Genomic DNA, 13,216 nt, shown 5'->3' on the forward strand with positions numbered 1-13,216 from the left:
TTGCTTTTTATATTTTTTTTTTGTTAGTGGTAAGGAAATTGGGTAAATCGTGGAAGGGAAATTTTGGTCGACTTTAGGAAAAAGGTTTAAGAATAATTAATGAGGTATAAGTATTGGTGTGTAATTTTAATAAGGTAAAATTGGTTTTTTCTTTTTAAATCAATTGAAAATAAGGTTGTTAAAAATAAATTGAAGAAATGGAAAAAAGAAGTAAAGGAAAGCAATAGTATGTTAGAATAAATGTTTAAGCTAAGGTAAAGAAATAAGTTAAGGACTTGCTGAACTGACAATTTAAATTGGAATACAAGAAGGGGAGGTGTGAGGAAGTCTGAGAAATAAGGTTAAGAATAATAAGTATTAGAAATTTTATGTGTTTTTTCTATTCTTTTTTTTGTTTAGTTTTGAATGTTATGTATTTTTGTGTTTTTTGTTTTGTTTATTTTTTGTTTTTGTTTGTTCTGTGTTATTTGAAAATGCCAATAAATATTTAATAATAATAAAAAATTGTCCCCATCCCCACACCCACCTCTGATAGGGGGTTGGACTAGATGACCCTTGGGGTCCCTTCCAAATGTATAATTCTATGATGCTACAATTTCCTTTCGCTCGTGTTGTCCTGCTGATACAACCACCAACACTTTGATTTATACACACAAACAGCCCCCTGCCTTCAAATATCCAGTTCACAGTAACAACATGGGCACACACTACTAAAACAATTATTTTTTTTAAAAAAAAATCAAATTTGTATGCCACCTTTCACCCGTAGATCTCAGGGCAAACCACAGCATAAAAATACAATATAAAAACAGAAAATACCGTATTTTTCGCTCTATAACACGCACCTGACCATAACACGTACCTAGTTTTTAGAGGAGGAAAACAAGAAAAAAAAATTCTAAACGAAACAGTGGATGTATGATTTTGTGGTTCATGCTGTGGCCACAGACATGTGATCTGACAGTGAGCTTGGAGTAGCCCAATGCAAAAATCCTGAGGATCCCTGTGGATCCATGCTTTGTAACCACGTTTTAAGTGGGGAGGGAAGGAAAAGCACTCAAGGGACAAGGAGCACGCGTGGGTGGGTGGAGAAGGATGCTGCTAATAATGCAGAAGAGGGGTTTAAGGGGACAAGGAGCACGCGTGGGGTGTGTGGAGAAGGATGCTGCTAATAATGCAGAAGAGGGGTATAAGGGGAGAAAGCTCCTCTCCTCTCCCACTTTGCTCCTTTAAAGCAAGCAGGCTCTGCTTTTCTCCCTCCTCCCCGCTCATCCCCGGCTTAGCGAGCTGAAAAACTTTGCTGCTATGTAGCGAGCTGACTGGGGAGAAGAGAGGACAGAGAGCCTGCTTGCCTTAAAGGAACCAACCGGACAGGAGCCACTTACACTTGTGTAAGCGTCTCCTCTCCTCTCCCGCTTTGCTCCTTCAAAGAAGCAGGCTCTCTGTCCCTCTCTCCTCCCCACTCAGCGGCTCTTCTCCCGCTTTGCTGTTTCAAAGCGAGCCACGGAGGAGGGAAGGAAGGGGAACCATGGATCCTCTGCTCACGACTGCAGCAGATCCCCCCGCCACCCGTAGGCATTCCCTCCATAACACGGACAGACATTTCCCCTTACTTTCCAGGAGGAAAAAAGTGAGTGTTATGGTGCAAAAAATACAGTACATAATAAAAACAAGAATGAAAAAACTCACAAATCCGCCCCCACATCTGTCACTCTCTTATACCACAAGAGTTTATCATATTTGTGGTTTCAAAATAGCAGAAGGGGGGGACTTCTCCTCAACTGAGTGGCTGCTATTACTTTTAGAGTAGAGGTGTGCAGACTTTGAGCTTCTGGGATCCACTTTGATTTTTACTAGGACCCCCAGATCCACATACAAAATAGTGGCTCAGCTGAGCGGACATGTTCTAAGGATTGATGGAGACCTCCAGACACATGTTCAGCCCAGGAATCTATAATCAGTTCCAGAACAAAGCTCAGATTTTGTTTCCCCCTCCACACAAAAACCCGCTCTCATTCCCACCACAAGAATTCTGTTTCACCGGCCTAATTTCAGAAAGCTTCCTAGTTATTTCTGTTGGAAGCTGCAGTTAGAAACTGTTGCTGCGGACCGTTAAGAGATCTCTAAAAGAAGTTCCTGATTTACATTCTGTTTTAGAGCACTCAGAGCAGGCGCTCCTGCACTTATGGACTTATTATCCTCTCCATGTTGGTGGGACTTATTTACACGTCAACCACCATTAGGCTCCTTCGTGGCTGAAAGGACAAAAGGCTTAGATACATCCCCTCGAACAGAAACTGAGAAAGCAAACGCCCACAAACACCCACTTTGCTTTTCCAGGAAACAGGCACATTCAACAGAATTAATCCAAGCTCTGCAAAGCTCCTAGGATGTGAAAGAGGAAATGGGAATTTCAAATTCCGCCTTTCGTTCGGCGTCCGTTTTCAAGGGAGAAAATTATACTCCTCACCTCATGGGCAAGGGGGCAGTAGGGCTCAGAGGGTTTATGGACTACAGGAAACAAACTCAAGGGTACCATTGCACACATGGGTAGACACTCCTTGATGTACACAACTGGAAATTTTATCTGCAATGGGTTTTATTTTTTTATGGAGAACCATTTTTATTGTTTTCATCATATAGCTGACTAGGTTTTTATGGGGGAGGAGGAAGCATCTCGAGATGTTTAGACAGTCTCTCTCATGATCTTGCTTAGTTTCTGAATCTTGGTCTTTGTCGACGTGTCGACGAATTGCTGACAACCATTCCACCCAAGATTGTTGAGTCAGTCTTTATCTCCAGTTTCCGTATTTCTCCTTTAGCTAAAAAGCCATTCAAAGCTGCCTTCAACTCCGTAAGATTAGCTTCATCCAAGAGCTGAGCAGCGGTTACGGAGCATAAAACTTCTCCGCGGAATGCACTCATAATCTTAGCAAATGCAGAAATTACACTTGGCATGTTTTTCAAGCGAACATTTCCAGCAAGCAAATTGATAAAGTTGACAGTGACAGGTGACATTTTCTCTTTAGCTAAAATTTCATTCACAGTCTTTCCGAGTACGGAAGTACAGTACAGTACGTTTCCGAGCCCAATTCAAAGTGTTGGTGCTGACCTTTAACGCCCTAAACGGCCTCGGTCCAGTATACTTGAAGGAGCGTCTCCACCTCCATAGTTCTGCCCGGACACTGAGGTCCAGCGCCGAGGGCCTTCTGATGGTTCCCTCCTTGCAAGAAGTGAAGTTACAGGGAACCAGGCAGAGGGCCTTCTCGGTAGTGGCACCCGCCCTGTGGAACGCCCTCCCACCAGATGTCAAAGAGAAAAATAACTACCAAACTTTTAGAAGACATCTGAAGGCAGCCCTGTTTAGGGAAACTTTTAATGTTTAATAGGTTACAGTGGTACCTCTGGTTACATATGCTTCAGGTTACATACGCTTCAGGTTACAGACTCCACTAACCCAGAAATAGTGCTTCAGGTTAAGAACTTTGCTTCAGGATGAGAACAGAAATCATGCTCTGGTGGCGCGGCAGCAGCAGGAGGCCCCATTAGCTAAAGTGGTGCTTCAGGTTAAGAACAGTTTCAGGTTAAGAACAGACCTCCGGAACGAATTAAGTACTTAACCCGAGGTACCACTGTATATGAATAATTACTGTAAAAATGTGAATGCATTAGCAGGACTGAAATAAATCTTGCAACGATAAACTTTTCTGACCAAAGAGAAAGAGTTGACTCTAAGAGTAGAAAGGTCAGAAATGGATGGTCTAAAGTGTGAATATAAAGACTTGAAAATAAAAAAACCAGTTGAAGGGATGGAAGGAAGTCATGTGCCCGGCAGGGCAAAGTGTGTGTTTGTCTGTCAACGTAATGTTTGAAATATTGTGTTAAAAAAGGAATCAATAAAAATTATATTAGAAAAGAAAAGAAATAAAGGCACAAGAAACAGCCGCGAGCACAAACAGGGCGAGAGGGCGGCGTTCCACATGCATCGGCTCAGCCAAACGCAAACACTTTTTCAAACTTGCTGCCCACACAGCACACACATTCCTGTTCCATGTGACACTCCTGCAAGTGTTAACTACACATAAAACACACACACACACAGGCAGCGGAAATATTTCAAAAGCTACGGCTACAGTGACTCAGGCCTAGCAACCCTGATGTAGAAACCACAAAAGCCAGTAAATGTATAGTGTGGGAGGATAAGTGAAAGCTGCAAGAAACTGGGTTTTCTTCTTAAAGCTTTGGGGTAAAAAGCCTGGACCATAGACCAAAATATTTCAAGGGGCAGGGGGAGAGAGATGCAGACCCTCCAATTGCCCCTATATTCCAGGGACAGTCCTGGATTTACAGAAGCCGTCCCAGTTTCTGAGTTGATCCCGGAATGTCCCGCTTTTCATTAGGACGTCCCTATTTTCATTGGAGAAATGTTGGAGGGAATGGAGTTATGTGACACACACACACTCACCGAGCCAAGGAGATAAGGAACTAGACAACCTTTAGAAGACTTCTGAAGGAAGCCCTGTATAGCAAACTTTGTAAATGTTTAATATTTTATTATGTTTTTATATATGTCGGAAGCCGCTCAGAGTGGCTGGGGCAAACCAGTCAGATGGGCGGGGTAGAAATAGTAAAAATTATTATTATTATTATTATTGAACAGGGCCTCCCTATTTTCTTTGGAGAAATGTGTTGCATCAGAAACCAAAGCAAAACAGACTGCCTATATAGCTAAGATTTTGCTAACAGGGCAATCCTGACCTCACCTACTCAGAAGTAAGTCCTATTGAATTGAATGGGGCTCACTCCCGGGAAAATGGGAGGGTGAGGAGGAAGAAGAAGAAGAAGAAGAAGAAGAGGAGGAGTTTGGATTTGATATCCCATTTTATCACTACCCAAAGGAGTCTCAAAGCGGCTAACATTCTCCTTTCCCTTCCTCCCCCACAACAAACACTCTGTGAGGTGAGTGGGGCTGAGAGACTTCAAAGAAGTGTGACTGGCCCAAGGTCACCCAGCAGCTGCATTTGGAGGAGCGAGGAAGCGAACCTGGTTCACCAGATTACGAATCCACCGCTCTTAACCACTACACCACACTCGTTGAAGATAGCAACTCAAACGTACGACCTGGAATAGCTCGGTTGGTAGAGCATGAGACTTAATCTCAGGGTTTTGGGTTCAAGTCCCACATTGGGCAAAATATTCCTGCATTACAGGGGGTTGGACTAGATTATCCTCGCGGTCCCTTGCAACTCTACATTTCTATGACTGGCTGCAAATCCTCTGCACAATGGCCCGGGAGTGAAAGTTCCAATGAACTCAATGGGGCTTTACTCAAAAGTAAACTCAGCTGAATTCAGTGGGACTTCTAATCCCAGGTAATTGAGCGGAGGATCGTGGCCACGTATAAAGTTGCACTATGAGTCTGTAATCCTATGCACGGAAACTCTAGAATGAGCCCCACTAAATTCACTGTAATTTACTTCCAAGCAAACCTGATTTTATTTTTTTTAAAAAAACTCCCTCCCTTTAATTTAACAATAATATATAATTTTAAGAACACCGTTTAAATTTTAATAACAGTGTTTTAAAATGTAAGTGCTGAAGAGCCGTCAGTCATCCCGGTGCCATTGCATTTATTAGCTAGAAGCACCATAATCAGGTTTTCACTTTCCTGAACAAATGGACTGAATACAATAAATTCCCCTTAGGTCATCAGGGCTAACAAAGAGATGGCGAATCTGGGGTTCAACTCCAGTTCCCATCAACCCCAGCCAGCATGCCCAGTGGTCAGGGATGGTGGGAGCTGTTGTTGGCATGCATCTGTCTCAAGAGACAATGGAGTGTGCCTCCGGAGGGCAAAGCCAAATGGCCGCCCTAGCAGCACCCAAGTGACCTCCCCGGGGTGCAAGCCTGGGCAGTGGGGCTGGAGGTCCTGGGCTGCTCGGATGACAAGACCCCCTCTCGGCTTCACTTATGTGGCCTAAAAGGAAAGCAGAGCGAGACGTTTGGCACCAGTTTGGCTGCTGAGTTGCAGGAAGGAGGCATGCAAGGCGCCGTCCAATCGCCTTAGGGCTTTGTGTGGGGTTTCCCCCTTGTGGGAATCTTCAGGGTGGCAGGAGAGGATATATTGTTTGGCAGAAATGACCGGCAGAATCCGAGACCAGGGAAAAGAGACGGCGGAAGAAGATTGGAAGAAATTTAAGGACTATCTTAAGAAACATTGTAAAATTATTGAATGTTAGAACGATGTGGATTTTGAAATTAAGTGGTTTTTAGCTGTAATGATTATGTAATTAAGAAAAGAAAGGTCAAAAATTATATAGAAATTAGGGGAAGGATTTGCTGAATTGAACTAATTAGAGATTGGAATACAGAAAGGGGAGGTATGAGGAGGTCGGGAAAGTAAGTTTTATGAATATAGGGGATTGAAATTATACTTGTTGTATGTGTTTTGTATGTATTTTTGTTGTTTTTGTTTGTTCTTTTGTTTTTTTATTTTATATAAATCTTTAAAACTTTAATAAATATCTTATAAAAAAAAAAGAGAGGATATATTGTTTATTAATATCCTTCCTAACTTGCTCTAAGGGACGCGGGTGATGCTGTGGGTTAAACCACAGAGCCTAGGACTTGCCAATCAGAAGGTTGGCGGTTCGAATCCCCGCGACGGGGTGAGCTCCCGTTGCTCGGTCCCTGCTCCTGCCCACCTAGCAGTTCGAAAGCACGTCAAAGTGCAAGTAGATAAATAGGTACCGCTCCAGCGGGAAGGTAAACAGCGTTTCCGTGCGCTGCTCTGGTTCACCAGAAGCAGCTTCGCCATGCTGGCCACATGACCCAGAAGCTGTAAACCGGCTCCCTCGGCCAGTAAAGCGAGATGAACTCCGCAACCCCAGAGTCGTCCGCGACTGGACCTAATGGTCAGGGGTCCCTTTACCTTTAACTTGCTCTAGCAAGTTCCTTTACTTAGCAGAGTTGTGCAGCGGAAGCATGCTGGGTCCATAACCCTTTGTAGGAATGTTCAGAGTGGCAGGAGAGGACATATTGTTTATTAATATCCTTCCTAACCTGCGCTAGCAAGTTCCTTTACTTAGCAGAGTTTGCATTCCCCTTTAAACAGCAGAAAACTAGTTGCAAACTCGTGTGAGTTTCTTAAGACAATACGCAATTCAATCTGGCTCATCCGGATTGAAATGTGTTCTAGTATTTTCCTGGTAAGACCCCTTGAATCCCTCCTAAAAGAATAAAGACACCACAGTCTTATTCATAAGCAATAAAAAGAAAGTTTACTCGTGATCAGGCAGAGCACAGTGTGATCCCTGAAGGCAGGCTTAAGGCTTAGAATCATAGAATCATAGAATCATAGAGTTGGAAGAGACCACAAGGGCCATCGAGTCCAACCCCCTGCCAAGCAGGAAACACCATCAGAGCACTCCTGACATATGGTTGTCAAGCCTCTGCTTAAAGACCTCCAAAGAAGGAGACTCCACCACACTCCTTGGCAGCAAATTCCACTGTCAAACAGCTCTTACTGTCAGGAAGTTCTTCCTAATGTTTAGGTGGAATCTTCTTTCTTGTAGTTTGGATCCATTGCTCCGTGTCTGCTTCTCTGGAGCAGCAGAAAACAACCTTTCTCCCTCCTCTATGTGACATCCTTTTATATATTTGAACATGGCTATCATATCACCCCTTAACCTCCTCTTCTCCAGGCTAAACATGCCCAGCTTCCTTAGCTGTTCCTCATAAGGCATCGGTTCCAGGCCTTTGACCATTTTGGTTGCCCTCCTCTGGACACGTTCCAGTTTGTCAGTGTCCTTCTTGAACTGTGGTGCCCAGAACTGGACACAGTACTCCAGGTGAGGTCTGACCAGAGCAGAATAAAGTGGCACTATTACTTCCCTTGATCTAGATGCTATACTCCTATTGATGCAGCCCAGAATTGCATTGGCTTTTTTAGCTGCCGCGTCACACTGTTGGCTCATGTCAAGTTTGTGGTCAACCAAGACTCCTAGATCCTTTTCACATGTACTGCTCTCAAGCCAGGTGTCACTCTCTCTGCTCTCAAGCCAGGCTTAAAGCAGGCATGCCCAAACTTGGCCATCCAGCTGTTTGGGGACTACAATTCCCTTCATCCCTGACCACTGGTCCTGTTAGCTAGGGATGGTGGAGTTGCAGTCCCAAAACAGCAGGAGGCCCAAGTTTGGCCATGCCTGGCTTAAAGTTACAAACATATACCAACAGGTTTACCCCATAAGGGAGATGACCTGGGGGTACTGCTTGGCTGGCAGCCAGCATTTCAGTCCAGGAAGTTCACAGGATGAAAGAATATGGAAAAGAGAGAGAGTGACAGCATGCCTCATCCTTTGACCAGGTCTGGGAAGGTCACACCCGCCCACTGTCACATGCAAGGAAGGAGGCTCCAGGCCAGAAGGAACAGGAAGTTTTGACTGGCTGGACCAAACATTCCCTTGCATGTCCACTCTAGGAAAACAAGGAATGTTGCACTTGACTGCTCCCATTGGATTACGGCCCATACTCCTGAGCCTTTTCTTCTCCCAAAGATACCTTGCAAGGCAGCAGAGGTTTAGGATCAGAGACTTCCTTCTCCTAGATGGGCTTCCTTCCCAGGTGGAAAAGCTCCCATCTGCCCCTCACTTCCCTCTACGGCACGTGCAGAAACCACCTTCTTGACCACTGACCCTTTATTGGTCTCGTCCACTCAATCTGCTGGACCCTGTCTTTGCAGGCATTGTAAACCTAACACACTGGCTACCCGCACCTGGTTTTGCCGGCCAGTCTAAACCTTTTCCCAGGGTATGGCCGTTGTCTCATGCTGACAGCATCTAGGAGCCATGCCGTGTCCCCCAACAGAGGTAATACTCCTCCCCTAATACCCCAAATAGTCCCTGCCCAAGCTTAACAGCATCTTCAGAATTAATGGTGTTTCAACCTCTTTGCATTGCCTATGTCTAAACGTGGAATGTAAAATCTAGTATCTCACTAGAAGACAAGCTCATTTAAAAAACCAACAATGATAAACTGATTATTCTTCTTTCTGCCCTATGTGGACAGTATTTCTGCTTTCCAAAATATACAGGCCTCACACTTACTTGGGAGTAAGCATAATGGGGCAATTTTGGTAAACATGTTTAGGTTTTGCAAAGTAATGACCAGCTACTACAATATGGAATTGACAGGAGCTATGCTAGTGACTTATGACAGGACAAGATTATTATACCCTTGTTGCTAAGACGTTAAACACTGGCATAAGAGACATTTTTATTTAGTTCGTATAATTTATATACCGCTTGTCTGAAGAAGAAAAAAACCCCTCAAAGCTTGTTTTCAAAAAAGAAACCCAATAACATTATCAACAATAATTTAAAACTTTTTGAAAGGCTGGTATAGGAGAACCGACATTCAGGACAGTCTAAGAAAAATTACAAGCTCTATAAATCCAACCAGTGGCCTGGTTGACATGTGATAAACACAAAATGTGCTTCTGGAAATGTATCTTTCCTCCGTACTTCTCGTGTTGTCTTAGTTCTTTTTTTATAAAGGGGGGAGGAACACGAAACACCTTCCTTCCACTCCTCGATCGATACCCATTTTTGAAGTCAAATTCCAATTTGGGTGACAGAGCGCAGTCCTTCGTAATGAGCTCTGAGCGGCTCAGTGTCATATCGGGCTGGTTGAAACGGCAACTCCTAATTGGCCGCCCATCTCAAACGTGCCAGACGCCTATTGACTGGGCCGGATTCTGCATGGCTTCAAGGAACTTCTAATCCTTGAAGAGTTCCTGAAAGCGTGCGCTTTGTTTAAACTTCTTTCTTTTTTTTCTTGGACCCTGAAGAAAATAACCCGGGTGTGAGCAAGGAGACAGTTGTTACATAAAGAAGAAGAAACTGCTGTTGCTCTGTAATAATCAATGTGCAATAACTGCAGCTCTCTAAGGTGGCCTCTGATGTAGGGGCAAAGGTGTTGAACTGCTTTTCAAAAATTTTGAAGTTTTTAAGCTCTGGCTTGGACCTTCCTTTTGTTCAGCTCTACCATCGCTGGCCACTGAGAGCTTTCCTGGTCCCTAAAGGGCTCTCTACCTGTGTTTTATTTTATGTATTATATACCACTTTTATCTTCCAAGTGGGACGCGGGTGGCGCTGTTGGTTAAACCACAGAGCCTAGGGCTTGCCGATCAGAGGGCTCAGTGGTTTAGACCACAGCGCCACCCGTGTCCCATATTGACCTTCAAAGCCCTAAATGGCGTCGGCCCTGTATACCTGAAGGAATGTCTCCATCCCCATTATTTAGTCAGGACACTGAGGTCCACCTCCAAGGACCTTCTGGTGGTTCCCTCATACTGGTGTGAGGGAACCTTGTGATGCTACAAAGCTCCAGCCTGTGGGACAGATCCTGCTACAATTGCCTTTTGCCTGCAGTTTGTAGCACATGTAGCTTGTGGGAAAGAAATATAAAGTCAGGTGCTCAGGCTCTGGGGTTGCCAAGCCCCTGACAGGCAGCAGGCAACCACCCTAGTAGTCCTCCTTAGTAATAAATGGTCAGGGGTGAGGATGTACAGTGGATCTGGGCCATTTGAAGGAGCCATGTCATGAAGTCACCCGATTCCCAGGACCAAGAGGACTTCTGAGGCTCTCGTGAGAGCGCCCTGGCTTCGGGTGCAATTCCTTCCTCTGGCTAGAAGTGCAGGGAACCAGCGCCTGACCCACAAGGCTCCCAGTCCATTTTGAGCACATCTTGGGGTGCATCTACACCAAACAATTTCAGGGCAGTTGTTTCACAACTGGAAATCTCGCCCTGCACCAAGCTCATCCCGAAATTAAAATGACGAGAGCAAGCCTGGGACGATAGGATGACAAACGAGGCTACTGATCGGGTCCTCACATGACTACAGAAAGGAAATCACGATGCTCCGTTGTTGGCAAGAGTGAGAGGTTGCCTCTGTGTGTGTCTGTGCGTGCTGAATTAGCTCATCTTCAGGATTATGAGGAAACCCGAGCACACCTGCTCAGTATTGTTGTTGAGAACTGCTGATAAACTTTTTTTGACTGCTGTCTTTCCTGCTGCCTATGCGTGCAGGACGGAGGCGGAGGGAGGGAATGTTGGACAGGACTGTGCATTAACAGAGAAGCTCCACAAATCCTCTTGCTGGGTGGCCAGTGATATGCGCGCACTCGTTTAACGTTCTTCCGTCTGCTTTGCAAACTTTGAAATTCACACTTACCTGAATTTTGCAATGCAGCTCCCAAAAACGTATATATTGAGAATACTGCAAGTAAATGCATATATGAGAAAAACATTCAAAAATGCATTATAGTAGAGAAATCTGTCTTGCAAAAAATGTGTACATCGGGCAACGTTGCATATAAAAATGTGTGTGTAGCAGGAGAAAATTGGGCAAAATGCTGAAAATTTTTCATGAGAACTTTAAAAAATAATAATTGCAAACCGATATAACGATGTGGATAATTAAATCAAGATTGGGGGAAAATAAGAAACTGAGAGGAACGGAAACTGACCTACTCACTTATCCCTAGCCACAGGTCAGTCACATCTACTTTGCATCCTGTTCCCCACAAAATGAATCATTGCACTCTCTTCTGCTGTTCCTGGTGTCAGCACTGCTCCTATCCTGGGTTGCTTTCAAATAAACTCCCATTTCACAATTAAGGAGGGGGGGGATGCAAGGAAGCCAAGAATTAAGACCCTTAGAACAGAGAATGGGAGCTGACTACTTAAGGGACAGTTGAGCATCAATCCCCCAGTCACAATGAACAGATACAATAAAATGTGCAGAAGCTGTCAACAGGAATCTTTTAACTAAAAGGCACTGCAACCTCTAAAAACCTAAGCAGTGCTTTGTGTGTCCATACTAGGCAGGCAGGCACTGCAACTGCATTTAATGTATTCCTTCCTCCACAAAATCAACACAAACACAGTATTGGGGGTGTGTGGAATGGGAGGAAAATAAATGCTGGAATGTCTTCTTCTTATTTGGCAACCACTTGTAGCCAAGTAGGATTGTCTTCCATGAACATGGTCTTAACAGTGTGTCCATAGGTGGCTGTGGAGGTCAGTTCTGGATCCACATGTCCTTCCACAGTGGGGTCATAGGTTTCCAGGCAGGAGTTGATCACAGTGAGGGTTTGCCAAGCATGCCTTCCTCTTAGCACGTTTCTCCCTTTTGTCCTGAGCTCAAGTGTCTTCAAAGCCCATGACACCTTTGGTAAAGGCTGTTCTCCAACTGGAGGGCTCGCAGACCAGTGTTTCCCAGTTGCCTGTGTTTACACTAATTTTTTTTAGATTTGCCTTGAGTTTTTAAACCTCTTTTGTTGACCACCAGCATTACGCTTTCCATTTTTAAGTTCGGAATAGAGTAGTTGCTTTGGAAGATGGTAACCAGGCATCCACACAACATGACCAGTCCAATGAAGTCGATGTTGAAGAATCATTGCTTCGACACTGGTGATTTTTGCTTCTTCCAGTACATTGACATTAGTTCGCCTTTCTTCCCTAGTGCAAAAAGCTTGGCCTATCACTCAACATCCAAAAAAAAAATGCTGGAATGTAATTGGATGACCACAATGCTATCTAGTTTCTCCATTAAGAAATGATTGAACAGATGGCAATTCCAGAGAAAAGGGCTGATATGGAAGACAACCATGGCTGCAAGTTTCCATATGATACCACAAATATGCATGTGTGTACAGTGTGAAGAAAATTACTCTACAAGTAAATACACCTGAGAATAGAAAGTACATACTGCCCACTACCCAGGACAGGAGCCGTGACAAGGTGGTTTGAAGCTAATTTTAAATGCTGTTGTGTAAAGTTAAGACAAGTGATTTTTCGGATAGGTTACAGGTTGCTTTCTCTATTCCCCCAGGTAGCTATAGCCAGCCCACACCCTTCTCGGATTTTAGGTCAGAGGGAGTGGCTCCCAAGCATCATCTCCTAAGAGATCAGTGGCTGCTGATGGACAAAAGCAATGGATCATCCTGCAGAAAATGGACAGAGCTTATTCAAACCCATTTGGGGCCATGTATGTCAGGTTATAAGGGACACGGGTGGCGCTGTGGGTTAAACGACAGAGCCTAGGACTTGCCGGTCAGAAGGTCGGTGGTTCGAATCCCCGCGATGGGGTGAACCCCCGTTGCTCGGTCCCTGCTCCTGCCAACCTAGCAGTTCGAAAGCACGTCAAAGTGCA

General features: G+C 44.5%; 1 protein-coding gene across 1 annotated transcript in view; it reads right to left on the bottom strand.

The window, feature by feature from the left end:
- Positions 1-12,400: 12,400 nt before the first annotated feature.
- The window catches only part of XIRP1 (xin actin binding repeat containing 1), a 291,979-nt gene continuing 291,163 nt past the window's right edge, over positions 12,401-13,216 (bottom strand). The window contains exon 3 of the mRNA XM_053410151.1: positions 12,401-12,471. The gene's annotated coding sequence lies outside the window, so the exon portion shown is untranslated. The remainder of the gene's footprint in view (positions 12,472-13,216) is intronic.

This window comes from Podarcis raffonei, chromosome 12 (genome assembly GCF_027172205.1).
Source record: "Podarcis raffonei isolate rPodRaf1 chromosome 12, rPodRaf1.pri, whole genome shotgun sequence".
Classification (NCBI taxonomy): Eukaryota; Metazoa; Chordata; class Lepidosauria; order Squamata; family Lacertidae; genus Podarcis; species Podarcis raffonei.